The sequence below is a fragment of the Dipodomys merriami genome, unplaced genomic scaffold (genome assembly GCF_024711535.1).
Source record: "Dipodomys merriami isolate MVZ:Mamm:240054 unplaced genomic scaffold, mDipMer1.0.p SCAF_1, whole genome shotgun sequence".
In the NCBI taxonomy this organism is placed as follows: Eukaryota; Metazoa; Chordata; class Mammalia; order Rodentia; family Heteromyidae; genus Dipodomys; species Dipodomys merriami.
The window spans coordinates 55,757,266-55,778,833 of NW_027202270.1; the positions used below are offsets into that span (position 1 = coordinate 55,757,266).

Consider the following 21,568-nt stretch of genomic DNA (forward strand, 5'->3'; position numbering starts at 1 on the left):
TGTGTGTGTGTGTGTGTGTGTGTGTGCGTGTGTGTGCACATGTGTGTTGATCTATGGCTTAAACTCAGGGCCTGGTCTGTGTCCTTGAGCTTTTTCAGCTCAAGGCTAGTACTCAACCATTTGAGCCACATCTCCACTTGTGGCAATTTTTGTGTTAATTGGAGATAAGAGGCTCATTGACTTAGCTGCCTGAGCTTTGAACTATGATCCTCAGATCTCTGCTACCTGAGTAGCTAGGATTACAGCCTTGAGCCACCAGTACCTTATAGGACCACTTCTCTCTTTTTGTTATAGTTATTAGGTCTTGTGGAAATTCTCATAGAGTGAGTGTGTATGTGTGTGTGTGTGTGTGTCCATGTACCTGATTGTGGGATTTATTGTAAGCGTAGTGTTAAGTCAGTTATCTTGAGTTTTATAGTTATTTGCAACTAAATACTAATTTGACATGAGTAATAACTGCCACAAATCCACAGTTCACATTAGAGTTACAATCGTACTACCCCTAGTTATTCATTTTCAAGCTTTCTTAAACTGTTATAAAAGTTTTATTCCTTTTCAGTATTGTGGTAAAATTTACCAAATCAGAAGCCCATACCTTTTCCTCAATAGTTTCCATATCTCAAGAATACATGGTATAAACACACACACACACACACATGTATATACAAAGATTTATTTTATAGTTATAAATTGTGAAAAATTCAGCAAAAACATTGATGAAGAATTTGATATTATTGTATACCCACATAATGTATTATTGTATGTACCATTCTACAGATGACAAAAAGTATGACAACTTACAAACTTACATTTACTCACCTGAAACAATATCCAAAGTTAGGGTGAGGTTGAGGCACAACTAAGCAAAACAATAGATATGCACACTGTGTAATATGAGGTAAAGATGTTGCAACTCCTGCACACAGGAGTTGCTTTTGTATATCTGAAACAATTTATGACATATGATAATATTCATTGCCTCTGGGGAGAGAAGCTAAATGTCTGAGAGATGAAGTGTGAGGGAAAACTTCCATTGCATTTCTTTTCATTATAGTTTTTCAATTTCAAACCATGTAAACATTTTCTGTTACTAAACAGGTAATTTTTTTTTTTTGGGTCCGGTCGTGGGGCCTGAACTCTGGGCCTGGGTGCTATCCCTCAGCTCTTCAGCTCAAGGCTAGCGCTCTACCACTTGAGCCACAGCGCCACTTCCAGCTTTTTTCTTTTTGCTTATGTGGTGCTGAGGAATCGAACCCAGGGCCTCATGCATGTGAGGCAAGTGCTCTACCACTGAGCCACCTTCCCAGCCCTAAACAGGTAATTTTTAAGGGGAAAAAATGGCCAGGATCAAAAGTAAACAACCAATATCAAAACATTGGCATCAGGTTAAAGTTTCTAATGTATAAAGGCACTTTTCAAATTAACTTAACAATGAGTACCCAAAAGAGAAAATAAATAACAAAGATGAAGATGAATTGTATTTCTGTATTCAAGAAAAATGTATTAAGCATCTACTGGCCTAAAATGGACAAAATTCTCTGTTGGAGACATCCAAAACTACACACCTAATAAGTAAACGATGCATAGTTGTGTGTTAGCATGTTGAAAGGGGTGACATTGATCAAGATACATTATTTTCATAAACTGGTTGTTGAATGGCAACTCCTTTGTACAACTACTTAAAGATAATAAAAATATTCCAATAAAAGGAAAGAAATGCATTAGAGTAAGAAGAAAAGATGATGTTGGTATTGTGAAAGGCAGATTTCAAACCTGAAATAAAAAGTCAAGGAAGACTGGAGACATAGTTTAATTGGCAGAGTGCCAGCCAAGCATACACAAGGTTCTGAGTATAAATCTCAGTATTGCAAAACAAAACAAAACAAAATAACAAAGCAAAACAAAAACCAATAAACAAATAAATAACAGTTTGGGGATTGACCCTGGTTGAGGATGTGACATTGAAATAAAGTCAGGATATGTGGAAGAGAACTAGGCTCAGGTAGACACTTGACCTGAAAAGCATTCCAGGCAGTATTTATGGTTTGATGGCCTTTCTCTTAGAAGAAATGAAGACAAATGACAGATGGGAATGAACTTGCATGAGTGGGAGATGAAGACAGTGTTTCTTTTGTTTTTGTTTTGCCCAGACTAGAAGAAGGATTGATATATCTGATGGTGATGAGAATAACTTGGGAAGGGGTAAACTGATGCAAAAGAAAGGAATTTCTGTGTGGTGCTTGGAGTTGAGAGGAGAGTTGGGACTTAGTAGAGAACAGGAGATAGAGTGTAGGTGATTCACATGCATAGTAAGGGCTTGGGGATATAGTGGTTTGGGATGCAGTGTGTGATACTGAGGCTGGGAGGTGAATAGATATCACCATGGCAAGCTGTAGAAATTCTAAATAGAAATGAATAAGAACTCATGGGCCTCACTGGTCATTGAAGCAATGGAAATAAAACACTACCTGTAAGAATAGTGAAACAAAAGAATTGCATCCAGGGATGAAAGTAGTATGGGGAAGGGGATGTAGGGTTGAAGTGGTATGGGGGAGCGGATGTAGGGTTGAAGTGGTATGGGAAGGGGATGTAGGGTTGAAGTGGTATGGGGGAGCGGATGTAGGGTTGAAGTGGTATGGGGAAGGGGATGTAGGGTTGAAGTGGTATGGGGGAGCGGATGTAGGGCTGAAGTGGTATGGGGAAGGGGATGTTTTGACATTTGACTGTTATATAATATTTTTAGAAGGCAATCTGGCAGTATGTCATCAAAAATTCTTATGGGAGTATTTGTCTTTTTAGAAGTGATTTTTAAGGAATAATTATAAAATGATATAAAAATTTCACTGCAAATTTTTTTATTTTTATTTTTTGCTGGTCATGGGGCCTGAACTCTGGGCCTGGGCGCTGTCTCTCAGCTCTTCAGCTCAAGGCTAGCACTCTACCACTGGAGCCACAGCACCACTTCCAGCTTTTTCTGTTTATGTGGTGCTGAGGAATCGAACCCAGGGCCTCATGTTTGCAAGGCATGCACTCTACCGCTGAGCTACCTTCCCAGCCCCTCACTGCAAATTTTTTCAACATGAAGTTTTCTTCTCATTTAGTTACAGAAAATTCTCGCATCCCACAAATGAGGGATCAGTTTCATAGTATTACATATCCACAATGACATTACTACACTGATGTTTAATGCAGCAGACAATTGTAATAAAAAAGCAAACCATAAAATAGTTAATTTTTCTAGTCACTGGTGGCTAATGCCTGCAATCCTAGCTACTCAGAATCTTGACTTCTGAGAACATGGCTCAAAGGCAGCCTGGACAGAAAAGTTCACAAAACTCTATCTCCAATTAACCAGCAAAAAAATCTGGTCAGGCAGTATGGCTCAAGTAGTAAGGCTCCTGCCATCAGTGAAAAAACTAAGCGAGAGCACAAGATCCTGAGTACAAGCCACAATACATTCACACAAAAATTGTTAATAAAACACGAATTACCTCTTTTTTCTATATCTACACATGTGCAACCATAGGAGTAGAAAAGACTAGAATCTCAGCCCCTCAAAGAAGGAATATAAGTTATCCTGTGATAAAATTATGAACATTTTTGGTGGATTTGCCTTTTATATTTTATAAAATATAAACTTAGATTTAAAAAAATCTAAGAAGAGAAGACCATTGATATTCAACCAGTGCCTATTACAAGACATCTACATATGATTTTAGTCTATAGTTTATCCCATTTTTTAAAAAGCTCTGTTTTTGCTGGGATAATGGCACATGCCATTCATTCGAGGATTGGGAGGCTGAGGCAGAAGGATCACAAGTTTGAGGCCAGATTGAGCTACATAGTGAGATCTTGTCTCATTTTTTTTTTAAAAAAAGATGTTTTGATTTATAGATTAAGAAGAACTGGAACTACTTTTAGCTTCTGAACTGTTAAATGGTTCAGCAGGACCAAGTCTCTTCTGTCTATCTGAGTAGAAATCGTCCTTTCAGATCATGCCACTTCAATTGGTTTTTTTTTTGTTGTTGTTATTGATTGTGGGGCTTGAACTCAGGGCCTGACCACTATCTTTGAGCTCTTTTGTTCAAGGTTAGTGCTCTATCACTTTACCACTTTGCTACAGCTCCATTTCCAGGTTTTTTTTTGTTTTTTATTTTTTTTTTCCATTGTGGAACTTGATCTTGGGCCTGGGCGCTGTCCTTCAGTTCTTCACCTCAAGGCTAGTGCGTTATCACTTGAGCCACAGTGCTACTTCTGGTTTTCTGGTGGTTTATTGGAAATAAGAGTTTCACAGACTTTCCTGCCCAGGTTGGTTTAGAACCATATTCCCCAGATCTCAGCCTCCCAAGTAGCTAGGATTACAGGCATGAGACACTGGTACCTGGCTATCTAGTTTTTTTGAGTGGTTCATTGGAGATTAGAGTATCACTTTTCTGCCCAGTCTGGCTTTGAACCAGGATTCTCAGAACTCAGTCTCCTGAGTAGCTAGGATTCAGGTGTGAGCTACTGGCACCCAGCTCAAGCATTTTCATTCATGTGCCAGGAAGCTGATAAACCAGGCTGTGTACTAGGTCAGTGCTGTTTAATGTGGACCACATAGGTAATTTAAAATGTTTAAGTAGCTGTATTATGGAACTAAAATTTAAAGATGAGATATATTGAAAATATACTTTATTTAACTCAGTATTTCAAACATATTCTCATTATAATGTACAATTGTAAAATCATTATTTTTTAAAATTGTTTTTGATGCTGCTATGGGGGTTGGACCATAGGTCCAGAGGACTCTATCTTATTCAAGGCTGGTGCTCTATTACTTGAGCCACAACTCCACTTCTGGCTTGCTGGTTTATTGGAGATAAGAATCTCATAGATTTTGGGGGATTTGCTTCAAACTGCGATCATCAGATCTCAGCTTCCTGAAACTCGGACTACTAAGACTACACAAGCATGAGCCACCAGTACCTGGCTAAAATAATCAATAAAGATATGTTCTCTTTTTTCATGTAGTCTCCTAAATTTGCTCTGCTTTTTTTTTTTTTTTTCCCGGTCAGTCGTGAGGCTTGAATTCTGGGCCTGGGTGCTGTCCCTCAGCTCTTCAGCTCAAGGCAAGTGCTCTACCACTTGAGCCACAGCACCACTTCTGGTTTACTGAGTGGTTTTTGGAGTTAAGAATCTCACAGACCTTCCTGCCTAGGCTGGCTTTGAACCATGATTCTCAGATCTCAGCCTCCTGAGTAGCTAGGATTGCAGGCGTGAGCCATCAGCACCCAGCTTGCTCTCTATTTTATATTTATAGTACATCTGAGTTTGGATTTATCACATTGCACTGGCCATATGTGGCCAGTGTGGCTTGAATATCATGACCAGCCCAGCTTTAAAGGAATCTTCCATTCACTGAAACATGTTTTAAAAACAATTTGGCAACAAGTGAACCTCGTCCTTTATTCATGGTGTTTGCAAAGCTATTTAGATTTTATTTGGACTGTATTTCATTAGTAACACAAAGACGAGCCTAATTGCTTGTTTTAAACTCAGATGAGATTGTGGCTTTAATTTCCTAACATTTGGATGAATTAATCATATAGAGGAGACGTAATTGTCTGATACTCCATTTAGCTGTGTCAGATCTGAAGGCAGTGTGGCAGTATGTGGGAAATGTGGTACAGCAGTGACAAGTAATTCCTACTTTATTGTTGACAGGTATATTAAAGTTTATAATGGTGGCTCATAACTAATATTCTATTATTTTATGAAATCTAAATCCAGATGCTATTTAAGATCCACAGTACTTTCAACAATTCTGCCCCTCAATTGAACATGTGTTTCTAATGCTTATAGTTTCACATTTTTAAAGTAAATTGCTTGAATTTGCTCTATTTGTTAGTAACATTCAAGCTAGTTAGTATAACAGGAACATTTTGTTTTATGTATTCTCTTAATATAGAAAAAATACATTTATTGGAGAAATTTTAAAAATAGAGACAAAGAAAAAATTAAAAGTTTTTCTTAACAAAAATGAAAGATATGCCATACACTTATCTACTGGCTTTCTGCTTTGAATACTATCAGACATAATTTTTAAAAAATTAATGTTTGCTGTGCTTCCTCTATGGTTCAACTCATCTGCTAAATATTCTTTTATACGCTATTCTATTATGTTTATATTTACATAATATTATTTATTATGTTTATAGTTAGTGTGTTCAAAGGAATTACACCATTGAACATCTCCAAGTACACCATCCATTAGTCAGTTTTATGTATAGGCATATACCCTGTTTATGTTATTGTGTATGTTTTTATAATAACTCTAACTTCCACATTTAAGACAAAACAAATGCCATTTGTCTCTTCAAGTGCATGACATCACTTAACAATTTTTCACATCCATCTATTTCCATGGAAGTGACATTCTATATAATAGATGAATAAAATTCCACTGTGGATATGTACTATATTTCCTCTATCCACCCATTCATTGCAGGGCATCTAGACTGTTTCTATATCTTGGCTATCATGAATAGTTCAGTAATGAACATGGCTATCCAAGTGTCTTTACTGTAAACTGACTTGTGATATTCTGGATAGATGCCCAAGAGAAGTATCACTGGATTGTAGGGTAAGTTCTATGTCCAGCTTTGAGGAATCTTTCAATTACCTTCCTGAGTGGTTGCATTAGTTTACATTCCATTACCAGGGAATAGGATTTCTTTTAGTTGATTCACAAATACACACATTTTCTTTCATTCTAACCTTGAACCAACTGATATTTGTTAAAATAGGTTCTAGTTTTACCCAATATCTTGTCCTTTCTCTAACTCTAACCATAACCCTAACTCTCATTAGAACACTGAGGCTAACATTAACCCTAATGGTACACAAATCTTAATATTAATAGCAAAACTCAATTTCACATTTATATCAACACTTATTTGGCTTGTGGTTCTAAAATTTACATTCAGTTTGACCCTAAAATTTCCATTTCCCTAACCCTAACACTACCTGTAACACTGTGTGACACCAAACTGTAAGTGTAAGAAAAATGAAATTCCTCTATACTTCTAATGGTTAGCAGAAAACTTACTTTTACCCTAAAGCATACCATTCCCTAACCCTAAACAGCCTGAACTAGAAAACTAACCCTAACCATAATCCTAATGGTACTCAGCTGCTAAAATTAATACAAATACACTAGTTTTCTTTCATCCTAACCTTGAATCAACTGATACTTGGTAAAATAGGTTGCAGTTTTACCCAATATCTTACCATTTTTCCTAACCCTAAGCCTAACCCTTAAAGCTAATCAGCATCCGAATGCTAATGATCTCTAAGAGTAAAAGTTAGGAAAATACTGTACTTCCTTTTTCTTTTTTCCAGTCCTGGGCCTTGAACTCAGGGCCTAGGCATTGTTCCTAAGCTTCTTTTGCTCCAGGCCAGCACTCTACCAGTTGGGTTACAGTGCCACTTCTGGCATCGAACCCAATGCTTCATGCATGTAGGCAAACACTCTACCACTAAGCCAAATTCCCAGCCCTGTACTTTAAAATTTCACATGTATTTTAATTCTAGTTGTTAGTAGAAAACTCAGATTTACCCTAAAGCTTACCCTTCCCTAACTCTAACAATATTGCATACTATAAAATGAAACCTAACCCTAATTCGAATGACACTTGAATACTAAAATGAACAAAATACACTATTTTTCTTTCATCCTGACCTGGAATCAATGGGTTTTGGCTAAAATAGGTTGAATTGTTATCCAGTGTCTTACTGTATTTCTAAACCCCTATCCCTATATGTAATCAGAAACCTAACCCTAAATGATCTGAAGAGAAAAGTAAGGAAAGTATTAGTTTCTTTCAAATTTCACATGTATTTTACTTCTAGTTGTTGCTCAAAAACTCAGTTTTATCCTGAAGCTGATCTTCCCTCATCCTAACCCTAACCTGAACTAGGAAACTAATCCAAATCCTATCTGTAATGATGACCTAATGCTAACAGGAACACAAATACAAAACCCTATCCTTGACCTGGCATCAACTGGTGATTTTTAAAATAAGTTGCAATTTACCCAGTAATCTTACCCTTTTTTAAAACCCTACCCATAAACATAATCAGAATGTCACCCTGATGATCCCAAAGCAAAACAATAAGGAAAATAATGTAGTTTCTTTTAAATTTTGCATGTATTTTACTTTTTGTTGGTGGTAGAAAACTCAGTTTTACCCTAAAACTTACACTTCTCTGACCCTAACCCTAGCCTAAACTAGAAAACTAACCCTAATCCTAACCCTCAAATGATAAAAGGAAAACAACTAAACTAGTATTATTTCATACTAAACTGAAATGAACTGGTACTTGTTAAAATAGGTTGCAGAATTACAAGGTGTCTTACCCCTTCTCAACTCTATCTATCCATAATCCTCAACCTATTCAGAAACCTTACCCTAATGATTTGAAAGAGAAGATATAAGAAAAATGCTGTTTGGCTTCTTTGGCTTATAGTTCTAAAATATACTTCAGTTTGACCCTACATTTTCCATTTTGCTAACCCTAACCCTAACACTAACTTTAGTTGAATCTGCATATTAAATATTTGGAAAATACTGTAGTTTAAAAAAATTTTATTGTGAAAATACCGTACAGAGGGGTTACAATTACATGGGCAAGGTAATGAGTACATTTCTTATCTTATCAAGCATTGTTGCCTCCTTTGTTTCCCCTAGGTTCCATGGTTTCCCTTATTTGCAATAACTGTAATTTTTAAAAAAAACTTTCACATGTATTTTACTTCTAATTGTTAGAAACTCAGTTTTACCTAAAGCTTACCCTTCCTAAATCCTAACCATAGCCTAAATTAGAAAACTAATCTTAACCCTAAGCCTAGTGACCCTTGAATATAAAAATAAAACAAATAATCTAGGTTTCTTGCATCCTCCCTTGAACCAATGGATTCTTGTAACATAAGTTGAGATTTTGCCCAATATTTTACCCTTTTTCTAACTTTAAACCTAACCCTAACTGAAGCACTGAGGCTAACATGAACTCTTTTACCCAAATTCTAATATTAATAGCAAGAATCTATTTCACATTCAAATGAACAAACTTGACTTGTAATTGTAAAATATACTTTCAGTGGGACTAAAACTTCAATTTCATTAACACTAACCCTAAACTTAACCCTAAATGTAGCTCTAAATGCCCCACAAACAGTAAATGTAAGAATAATACTGTAATTTTTTAGTTTCACGTGTATTTTATTTATAATACATAGAAAATCCAATTTTATCCTAAATCTTACCCTTCCTTAACCATAATCCTAACCTGAATTACAATACTAGCCCTAACCCTCACTCTAATGACCTTTGATTGCTAAAAAGAAAGCGAATATACTAGTTTTCTTCATCCTAACCCTGAATTAAGTGATACTTGTCAAAATGATTTTCCTCTTTTTAAAATCTGAACCTGAACCAGAACCAGAACATTGATGCTTACCTTAACCTTAATGCTACCTGAATCCCAATATTAATAGCAAGACTCTATTTCACATTCATATTAACACTTTTTCAGCATACAGTTGTAAATTTTACTTTGTTTGATCCTAAATTTTCCATTTCCTTGACCCTAACCCTAACCCTAACTGTAACCTCTGAATGATCCCAAATAGTAAATGTAAGGAAAATATTGAAGGTTTTTAAGAATTTCACACTTGACTCCTAAGTGTTAGCAGAATATGCAATTTTACCATAGAACTTACCGGTTACTAACCCTACCCTTACCTGAATAAGAAAACTAACATTAACCCTAATCCTAATGATTGTCAAATGCTAAAAATAACACGAGTACACTAGTGTTCTTTCATCCTAACCTTGAATTAACTGATACTTGTTAACATAGGTTGGCACTTTTACCCAATATCTTACTCTTTTTCTCACCCTAAAGCGAGATAAATTGGAATACTGAGACTAACCCAGAATGCTACCAGGATCCTAATATTAATAGCAAGGGTCAACTTCACATTCGTATTAACACTTTCTCAGCTTGTAGTTCTAAAATTTACTTTCAGTTTGACCAGAATCTTCCAAATCCCTAACTACTGATAACATGTATAAGTCTAACTGACCAAAAATAATAATAGTAAGGAAAATATTATAGTACTTTTAAAGTTTTCATATGTATTGTACTATGAATTATTAGTAGAAAACTCAGTTTTACTATGAAATTTACCCTTTTCTGACATGAACCCTAACCTGAAGTAGAAAACAAACCCTAACCCTAAGCGTAATGACCCTCAAATGCTAAAAATAGGATAAATACACTAGTTTTCTTTCATCCTAATCTTGAATTAACTGATAACTCATTAAAATATGTTGCACAATTATACTTTTTTCTAATACTAGCCCTAAACTGGAACACAGAAGCTAAGCCTGACTCTAATAATACTCAAATCCTAATATTAATAGCAAGGCTCTTTCACATTCATATTTTTTTTTTTAAATTGTATTTTATTTTATTTGAGAACATACTGTACAAAGGGGCTACAATTACATGGGCAGGATAATGGATACATTTCTTACCAAGCATTGCAGCCTCCTCCTTTGTTTACCCTTCACATCCCTTCCCCGCCTCCCCCCTCCCCCCACCCAATTTTACCCCCCTCCCCCCACCCAATTATACCCCCCTCCCCCCCCCACACCGGCATTGTAAAGCTGGTTTTGACATGACATTTTGTACTTCTCATTGTTGCAACAGGTCCACCTGAATCCTTAAACGACTTGTTTGTCCCCATCTACTCCACATGTTATACTGACATCAAATATAGTGAAAACGGGGGTTACACTGTGGGGGAGGGACATACAAAGCAACAAAGAAATAATCTTATAAATGCATTAGAAATACATGCATGAAAGAAACGAAAACATTAAAATACATATTTAAGGGTTCATTTTCCTAGCATCACATTATCTGACCTTTTCGGCTTGACTCATACCTATACTAGATATTGCAAATAAGGGAAACCATGGGACCTATGCTTCTTTGGGCCTGGCTTACTTCACTTAATATAATTTTTTCCAAACCTTTCCATTTCCTAACAAATGGGGAAATGTCATTCTTTCTGATGGAGGCATAGAATTCCATTGTGTATATATACCACATTTTCTTGATCCATTCATCTACTGAGGGGCATCTGGGTTGGTTCCATATCTTAGCTATGGTAAATAATGCTGCAATAAACATAGTTGTGCTGGTAGCTTTAGTGTGGTCTTGTTTGTAAACATTTGGGTAAATGCCCAAAAGTGGGATTGCTGGATCATAGGGGAGATCTATGTGAAGTCTTTTGAGGAACCTCCATACTGCTTTCCAAAGTGGTTGAACAAGTTTACATTCCCACCAACAATGAAGTAGGGTTCCTTTCTGTCCACATCCCCTCCAGCATCTGTTGTTATTGGAGTTCTTGATTTTTGCTGTTCTAACTGGAGTGAGGTGATATCTCAATGTTGTTTTGATTTGCATTTCTTTTATGGCTAGGGATGTTGAACATTTCTTCATGTGTCTATTGGCCATCCTTCTTTCTTCTTCAGAGAAGCTTCTCTTTAAGTCTTTCGCCCACTTATTTATTGGGCAGTTGTTTCTTTGAGGATTTGTTGTTGGGTGGTTTAATTTTTTGAGTTCCAAGTATATTTTAGATATGAGATCCTTGTCCGTTGTATGGCTAGTAAAGATCTTCTCCCAATCGGTGGGTTTTCTATTGATCTTGCCAGCTATGTCATTTGCCCTGCAGAAGCTCTGCAATCTTATGCAATCCCATTTGTCCAACCTTTCTTTGATTTGTTGTGCTTCCGGGTCTCTATTCAGAAAATTTCGACCTGAGCCAAGGAGACCTAGGGTTTCTCCTATTCCATCCTGTAATGTTTTCAGAGTGTCTGCTTTGAGTTCAAGGTCTTTGATCCATTTGGAGTTGATTCTCGTGCAGGGTGATATATAAGGATCTAGCTTTAGTTTTCTACATGTAGTTAACCAATTTTGCCAGCACCATTTACTGAAGAGGCTGTCTTTCTTCCATTCTATTGTTTTAGCTTCCTTATCGAAGATTAGATGGCTATAGGTCTGTAGGTTCATTTCTGGGTTTTCAATTCTATTCCATTGGTCCTGAGGTCTGTTCTTATGCCAATACCAAGCTGTTTTGATTACTATGGCTTTATAGTAGAGTTTGAAATTTGGTATTGATATTCCTCCAGCAGTGTTCTTTCCGTTGAGGAGCGTTTTTGCTATTCGGGGTCTTTTATTGTTCCATATGAATTTTTGGATTGCCTCATCTATTTCCTTGAAGAATGAGGGTGGAATTTTGATAGGTATCGCGTTGAATTTGTAGATAGCCTTGGGAAGTATTTCCATTTTCACGATGTTAATCTTGCCAATCCAGGAGCATGGGAGGTTTTGCCATTTTTTAAGTTCTGTGTTGATTTCCTTTTTCAAGATTTTAAAGTTTTCATCATAGAGGTCCTTCACTTCTTTGGTTAAGTTAATTCCTAGGTATTTTATTTTTTGTGGGGCTATTACAAATGGAGTTGCTTTCCTAATTTCAGCCACACTTTTCTCATTGTTGGCATATAGAAAAGCCATTGATTTTTGGGGGTTAATTTTATAACCTGCTACTTTGCCAAAGTTTTGAATCAGCTTGAGTAATTTGGGAGTGGAGTCTATGGGATTCTTTAAATACAAGATCATGTCATCTGCAAAGAGGGAGAGTTTTATTTCTTCTTTCCCTATTTGGATCCCCTTTATGTCTGCATCTTGTCTTATTGCTGTAGCTAGGCATTCTAATACTAGATTGAAGAGAAGTGGAGAGAGTGGGCATCCTTGTCTTGTTCCTGAGTTAAGAGGAAATGGCTTTAGTTTTTCACCATTGAGTATAATGCTGGCTGTAGGTTTGTCATATACAGCCTTTATTATATTGAGGAATGTTCCATGGATTCCTAATTTTTCCAGAACCTTCATCATAAAGGGGTGTTGGATCTTGTCAAATGCTTTTTCTGCATCTATTGAGATAACCATGTGGTTCTTATTCTTGCTCCTGTTGATGTGATGAATAATATTAATTGATTTGCGTATATTGAACCAGCTTTGCATCCCTGAAATGAATCCTGTTTGATCATGGTGTATGATTTTTTGGATGAATTGTTGAAGTCGATTGGCCAAAATTTTGTTGAGAAGTTTTGCATCAATGTTCATCAAAGAAATGGGTCTATAGTTCTCTTTCTTTGATGAGTCCCTGCCTGGTTTTGGGATGAGGGTTATGATGGCTTCATAGAATGTGTTCGGTAGTGAGCTTTCTCTTTCAATTTCATTGAAGAGTTGGAGGAGTATTGGTGTGAGCTCTGCTTTGAAGGCCTTGTAAAATTCCGCTGTAAAACCATCTGGTCCTGGACTTTTCTTAGCTGGGAGGTCTCTTACTGCTGTTTCTATTTCGATGCTTGATATGGGCCTGTTAAGCTGGTTTAACTCATCTTGGTTTAGTTTTGGCATGTCAATATTTGCTAGGAAAAGGTCCATTTCTGTCAAGTTCTCAAACTTATTAGCATAAAGTTTTGAGAAGTATTCCCTTATAATGTTCTGAATCTTGGTTGTTTCCGTGGTGATGTTTCCATTCTCATCTCTGAGTTTATTAATTTGGGTGTGTTCTCTCCTTTTTCTGATAAGGTTTGCTAAGGGTCTGTCAATTTTGTTAAGTTTTTCGAAGAACCAACTCTTTGTTTTGTTGATTCTTTCTATAGTTTTTTTGGATTCTAATTCATTTAATTCTGATTTAATTTTGATTATTTCTTTCCGTCTACTGGATTGGGGTTTATCTTGCTGCTCTTTTTCAAGGAGGTTTAGATGTGTCATTAAATTATTAGTTTCCGATCTCTCCAATTTGTTGATGTAGGAGCTCAGAGCTATAAACTTGCCTCTGAGTACTGCCTTTGCTGTGTCCCAGAGGAGCTGGTAATTTGTGTGTTCATTTTTGTTGAATAGCATGAACATTTGAGTTTCCTTTCTAATCTCTTCCATGACCCACTCATGATTCAGCAGTGTGTTGTTCAGCCTCCATGTGATACCGGACTTTCTTTGGTGGCTTTTGGTGTTGAGTTCTAATTTTATTCCCTTGTGGTCAGAGAGAATGCAAGGTATAACTTCAATGTTTCTGAATTTAGACAAGTTTGCTTTGTGGCCTAAAATGTGGTCTATTTTAGAAAACGTCCCATGTGCTGCTGAGAAGAACGTGTATTCTGATGCTGCTGGGTGAAATGTTCGGTAAATGTCTGTTAAGTCTAGTTGATCTATGCAGCTGTTTAGATCTGCGGTTTCTCTGTTGAGTTTTTGCCGAGTTGATCTATCTAGTGGGGAGAGTGGTGTGTTAAAATCCCCAACGATTAATGTCTTTGGATCTATCTGGGATTTGAGGGAAAGTAGTGTTTCTTTGATAAATTTGGGTGCTCTATTGTTTGGCGAATAGATATTTAGAATTGTAATATCCTCCTGAAGGAGAGATCCTTTAATTAGTATGTAGCGACCTTCTTTATCTCTTCTCACGAATTTTAATTTGAAGTCTATTTTATCTGATATTAGGATTGCAACTCCCGCCTGTTTATGAGGGCCGTTTGCTTGGTAGATTTTGTTCCAGCCTTTAACCTTGAAAATATGTTTGTTTTTACGGGCAAGATGTGACTCCTGCAGGCAGCAGATAGAAGGGTCTTGTTTTTTAATCCAACTAGACAGTCTATGTCGCTTAATTGGAGAGTTCAGTCCGTTAACATTAAGAGATAGGACTGAGAGGTATTTGGGAGTTCCTGCCATGTTATCCACCTTCTTGGGGGCTGTGAAAACTGGGTTCTTCCTAAGGCTCTTGGATTCTCAGTTTGGGTGCAGTTTCTTGGCCTTTGTTGCGTTCTTGTTGGTTTTCTATGTGTAGGACATCTTTAAGAATCTTTTGCAGGGCTGGTTTGGTGGAGATGTATTGTTTCAATTTTTCTTTGCTATGGAAGGTTTTTATTTGGCCTTCAGTTATGAAGGAGAGTTTAGCTGGGTACAGTATTCTTGGTTGATAGTTGTTTGTTTTTAGGGCATGGCATACATCATTCCAGGCTCTTCTTGCTTTGATTGTCTCTGGTGAGAAATCTGAGGTAATTCTAATTGGTTTCCCTTTATAGGTGATTAACCTTTTCTCCTTGACAGCTTTTAGGATCTTTTCCTTGGTCTGGGTTGATCCTGTGTGGATTATAATGTGATGGTGGGATGTCCTATTCTGGTCTGGTCTATTTGGGGTTCTAAAAGCTTCTTGTATCTGAATAGGCCTATCTTTTTGTATGTTTGGGAAGTTCTCTGCTAGGATCCTGTTAAACAAATTTCCTAGACCATTAACTTCTGTTTCTAGGTGCTCCTCTACACCCATTATCCTTAGATTGGGCCTTCTGATGGTGTCTTCCAGGTGTTGGATAGACCTATCATATTTCTTGGACTTGTCTTGGATGGTTGTATGTTCTTTCTCTATAATATCTAGGCTGTCTTCAATCCCTGAGATTCGATCTTCTGCATGGTCTAACCTGCTGTCAAGACTCTCTACTTTGTTTTTTATCTCTTTTCCTTCTAATTGGTCAGCTTTGATGGCTTCAAGTTCTTTGTTGAAGCTCTGTTTTAGGTCTTGTATGAATTTCTTTACTTCCTTAATTTGGTGTTCAGTGTTTGTTCTCAAATCACTTAGTTGATTGGTTATGGTTTCTTTGGACTCCCATTCCTTCTGTTGGGTTCCATTCAGCCTTCCCTTTGTGGTCTCCCTGACTTCCTTCAGCTCTTTGTTAATGGATTCCATGAATGTCTTTAGTGATCTTTGTGTATTCTCTACCTGGTCTCTTAATTCGTGAATTACTCTTTGATTAGTTTCCTCCCTTCTGTGGGATTCCTGCAGTTCTCTTTGAGTGTTCTCTGCCTGCTCACGCCATTCCTCCCTTTCTCTTTGAGTATTCTCAAGTTGTTCACGCAAATCCTGTATCAGTTTTTGAGAAGCTTCCTCACGCTTATGATGTTCCTGTATAAACTTCTGGGATGCCTCCTCTCTCTCCCTATCACGCTCATACAGAGTCCTTTGTACATTGTCAAACTTCTCATTTATCATGTTTGCTATTAGTGTTTGTAGAGCTATTTGGGAACTCTCCTCTGGATTATTCTTTATCTGTTCTAATCCCTGATTATCAAGGTTGGGAATTGAGATACCCGAATTTGCCATTTTTCTTGTGTTTTTCCGGCTTACTCGGCCCATTTGAGATACAGATTGCACCAGTTTTGTGCTAGAACACTATCTTAAGGCAACCATCAACCAAAGTTTGCATTTGTACAGTCAATAGTCTACAGATACAATCTAGTTCAACAGATACATCTATTCAACATCAAATGACTATATGTTAAAGGACTTCGAACCGCAGAAAAGAATTTGGAAAACCAGAAATTATTAGGATTAGGGAGAGATGTGGGTAAAAAATAGGAATAGATTGGTGTGGGGAGGCACAGGGAGAGTTAACTATGTCCTAATCACAGTGCAGGAAATGGGTTGGGTAGGATGCAAGTAGAGAGAGAGAGAAAAAGAAGAGACGGAAAGGGGAATAAAGAGAGACCAGAAAAAGAATAGAAACGTAAAAATTAATATTATTATAGAGGTTAAAAGACCGTCTATTTAGAGAGGAATGTAAATATGTTCAGAGAAGGGGAGGGACATAGAGGAGATGTGGAAAGCTTTAAGGATGGGAAAGGGAGAAGAAAAGATCAGAAGTTCAGTAGAGCTAGATAAAAAACAAAAAGATAATTAAGAATGAAAGAAAAAGAGAAAGAAGACAAGAAAAGAAAGGAAAACTCTCATTCATGTATTCCTAAAATAAAAATTATAAGATGAGAAAAAAAAATTACTGGAAAACAATTATTTTTTCAGAAGAGGCAAAAATTAAAGATTAATAAAAGTTTTAGAAGGGAAAAAATTTATATATATATATATATATATATATATATAAGGTAACAAAAAACAAAAAACAAGCAAAAAAAAGAAAAGAAGAAGAAGAAAAAAAAAAAAAAAGAAAAAAAGAAAAAAAAGTCTTTTGATTTTTTTTTTTTTTTGGGGGGGGGAGGAGTGGGAGGAATCCTGTATCTCCCTTTTGTCTGCGACCAGTCTCTTGTTGTAGTCTCTGGTCAGCTTGAGGTCCTGTGGCTTGATTGGTTTCTTAAGTCGGTTGGTTGGAAGAGGCAGAAAAATGCTCTGCTTTACCCAAGATTTTGAGATCCCCCTCCCAGGTTAGTTTTCTGGGAGGGTGGTCTGCTTTGAGAGTCACAAAAGAGGGGGATGTGGTTATGAGGCTAGGTTCTGGGTAGGGTTGAGGCCTTTCAACAAACAGTAGCTTTTCCCTGGGGCTATTTTGTGATAGAGCTCACAGCGCCCAGCCTAGAGCCATTCTCAGGGTTTCTGTTTTTCAATTGATTGTGGTGGCTGCTAGAGGGAGGGGCAGCCTCTGGCTCTGGTTACCCAGTGACGCTAGGCACTCCGATGGCTGGCGCCTGAGCTGGGTGACTTTTCCCTGGATGGAGCTGAGTCTGGCAGGTCACTTCGGCGTTAAGTTCTTGTGACCTGCTAAATGACTCGTTTTATTCCAAGGCCTGAGCTGGAGCTAGCAGCAACTCCGAGCTTTGTCGGTATCCAAGATGGAGATCACCGGTGCTGGGGGGGGAGGGGTGGCCTTCCCTCCTCTGCTCCCTGAGGAGTGAGGATGTCGGGCTTGTACTCACGCCGAGTCTTGGATCCTGGGTCATCTCTGGTCTGCAAACAGCAGGATGAAGATGTTCGCTCCTTGTCGGTTCTTGTTGGTGTTGAGTAGAATCCGCTCGTCCGCTGCGTCTGGCTCCTTCGTCCCCGACTCTCTGTGTCTCAGGTATGACTCCCGCGGCGGTGGTCGCCGCCGCGACCCCGCCGCCGGAGCGGCAGCTGGTGCGTTTCCTTGGCTTCCCCTCTCTTGTCTAACTCTCTGTCCTGTGATGGTACACTTGGTGTGATTCTCTGGCTTAGGACTGTTCACTGGAACTCTAAACCTACTTTCTATGCGAGAGCTTGTTCAGATTCCAGCTTCTCCTCCGCCATCTTCCCCTCACATTCATATTAACACTTGCTCAGCTTATAGTTCTAAAATTTATTTTCAGTTTAACCCTAAATTTTCCATAACACTAACCAAAAACTAACACTAACCATAAGTCCCTTTCCCTAACCCCCTAAATCTAACAAAACCTTATTACTAACCCAAATCTTAACCCTATCCCCTAACTCTAACCCTAATGCCTACCCTAACCCTACCCCAATCTTAACCCTAGCTCCATATCCTTATCCCTATACCGAATCCGAATTCTAGCCCTAACCCAAACCTTGGCCCTAACCCTAGCCCAATGGGCCCTAGCCCCAACTCTATCCCTTGAAACTAACTACCTACTATGGTTGTGGTTGTACTAGTTTACGAACAGACATAGTTATATTAGTTTACATTCCCATCAACAAGTGTAATAGAGTTTCTTTTTCCCCACTTCTCCATCAGCATTTGTTGTTGTTTGTATTCTTAATGATGGCTGATCTTACAAGGGTGAGATAGAATCTCAGTATTTTTTGGTTTATATTTTTGTGATGATTTTTCTTAAAAAATTTTAAATTGTTACTATAAAGATGATGTACAGAGGAGTTATGGCTACGTAAGTCAGGTACAGAGTGCATTTCCCTTTGGACACTGTCACCCCTTTTCTTGCTTTTCTCAGTTTTCCCTCCCATCCCTACTCACAAGCTGTATAGTTCATTTTCAACACAGTGTGATTATTTTCTTAAGGTGAAATTCTATAAATAGAATTACTGGGGCAGAGGGCAGGAAAAGACAGTTTTGAGAGTATGGTTACAATGACTTTAAGAAAAGTGAAAATTCCTATTTTCATTGATGATTTCATACCATTTGTTCATTTTCACAACTTAGGGATCCAAGGTATTGTCTGTTGCTGTCATATGTGAATACCACCCAGGCCTTGTTCATGTTCTAACTCCCTTTTATCATAATTGTCCATATAGTTAGCTATCCATGTTCTTATGTGAAATTTTAACAAAAGAAAATGAGCATACATGTAAGTTTGTAATAAACCAAGCTCTTGCTTTTTTTTCCTCCAAAATAAACCATATGCTCTGTTACTGATAAGATGAAATAAAAGCCAGCATCATCAGGCCATATTCAAATACATATGGGACCTCAAAACAATTTTTAAAATTTATTATTAAGTGGATGTACAAAGAGGTTACAATTCTATATTTCAGGTTTTGAGGACAATGTCTCTTGATCAATGTCAACCCTTCCATCATTCTCCACTATTACTCCCCTTCTCATCCCTACCCTCAAGTTATGTGGTTCAATTTTTACATAATATACAATGATTACTATTTGATCACCCCTCCTCCCTCCATTTGTGTGTACCGCTCTTTGCTCTTCCCCAAAACATGTTTTTATTTCCTGGTGTTCATTTTGTTAAGGAGTTGATTAGTTGTTCAGAGGAGTTTCACTGTCAGACTTCCCCGCCTCTAAATATACTAGACTTTAGTAAGTTTGTGTGTATATGCACAAAACATTGTATATGTTATCATGCACATTTGCATTTTAGATCTAAAAATCTTTTAGCCTTCTTAATAAGTAAATTATTTTATCTGTGTCTTGCTTGATGAATATAAGAGAAAAAGAGAGTAAAAGGTAACACAAATTGTATGACACCTGCTTACTTTGATGAGGTCACATTGTAGTTTTGATGAAGTAGTTCTTTTTTCTTTTTTAAAAAATATATTCTCAAATCTGTCAGGAAGATTTGGAGCCCAGGCATGTGCAATGAATGGATTCTACATTTATTGTGTGGGTTGGTTGGGCACCAAAACTGATTAATAAAGATATTCTCAGAAGGAGAAGCATAATTATTTGATCTTGCTGTTTTCACTTAGTCATGTTGATTAAATGACCCCTTCAACCATTGTCTGGGGTCCCTATACCTCCTGTATATCCTTAGTGCATTCCAATGTGATTGCAAAAAATACTGAAATTTATATCTGTAGAGTAGGTGAGTAATGGTTTTCTTTTTGTCATATAGCTTTAGTGACTTTGTTAAAATACTGAATACATCATCAAAAATAATGACTTTGTGGTTTTATGCCCTATTGAGTCAGAAACATTTTGTGATTATTCTATGTAGTTTAGGTTTGTTATGGGAATAAGAAATATTTTAAATTCTCTTGGCTATGGTGAATTCCTTTTATTGAGGGAAAAATTGAATGCAAATTTGTAGTAAATAATATCAGAAGTTTGTCTTAGCATTTGCTTAATTGTATTTACTTGCATGTTACATATTTGTGAAAAGTATATCCAAGAGAAGTGGTTACCATTATCTACAATCACAGACCACACCTGCTTTTATTTTTTAAAGCAATAGTTGTAGTTTTTTAAAGTGAAATAGTGAAATTGTATACTTTTAGGGAGCAGTGAAATTTCATTACCCAGTATACACTGGGTAATGTCATGTCATTTCAGATACTTATGTGTCTTTGTGTGGGGAACATTCAGATTCTAATAGTTACTTTACAATATTCAATTGGGCTAGAAATGTGGCTTAGTGGTAGAGTGCTTCCCTAGCATGCATGAAGCCCTTCCTCAGAAACACATAGGGAAAAAACAAAGGAGGGGCTAACAATGCTTGATAGGAAATGGACTCATTACCTTGCTCATGTAACTGTAACCCCTCTGTACAGTATATTTACAATAAAAATATATAATAATCGAAAAGAAAAGGCTGGAGCTGGTGCTGTGGCTCAAGTGGTAGAGAGCTAGCCTTGAGCCAAAGAAATTCAGGGACAGTGCTCAGGCCCTGAGTTCAAGTCCCAGGACTGGCAAAAGAAAAAAATTCAATTAACTGATCTACCATAGTTATCCCAATATCATACAGAAAAATAGAAGTTATTTCTCTTATCCAACTGGAGCCCTGCTAACCATTCTCTTTCTGAATCTCTCTTGCTTCTGTCCTTCCCAGGCTGTGGTTACTATCATATGACTCTCTACTTCTTTGAGATAAATTTTGTTTTTCACATGTATAAGCAAGAATATTCATTGTTTTTCTTTCTGTACTTCACTAATAATGTGCTCTAGTGCTATCCATGCTGTTGCAAATGATAAAAACACACTCTTTTGATGGCTGAGGGACATTCCACTGTAAATATCAAATTTTCTTTATTCATTTTTTAAATTGTGAAAATACTGTACAGAGGGGTTACAATTACATGGGCAAGATAATGAGTTCATTTCTTATTTCTTTTTTCTTTTTTTTTTTTTTTTTTGGTCGGTCGTGGGGCTTGAACTCTAGGCCTGGGCGTTGTCCCTCAGCTCTTCAGCTAAAGGCGAGCGCTCTACCACTTGAGCTACAGCGCCACTTCCTGAGTTCATTTCTTATCAAGCATTGTAGCCTCCTCCTTTGTTTCCCCTTGCCATCCCTTCCC

At 37.3% G+C, this 21,568-nt stretch overlaps 1 protein-coding gene across 1 annotated transcript in view; it reads left to right on the forward strand.

The window, feature by feature from the left end:
* Positions 1-21,568, forward strand: part of Ccdc148 (coiled-coil domain containing 148) — a 301,529-nt gene that overhangs the window by 119,179 nt on the left and 160,782 nt on the right. The window lies entirely within an intron of this gene.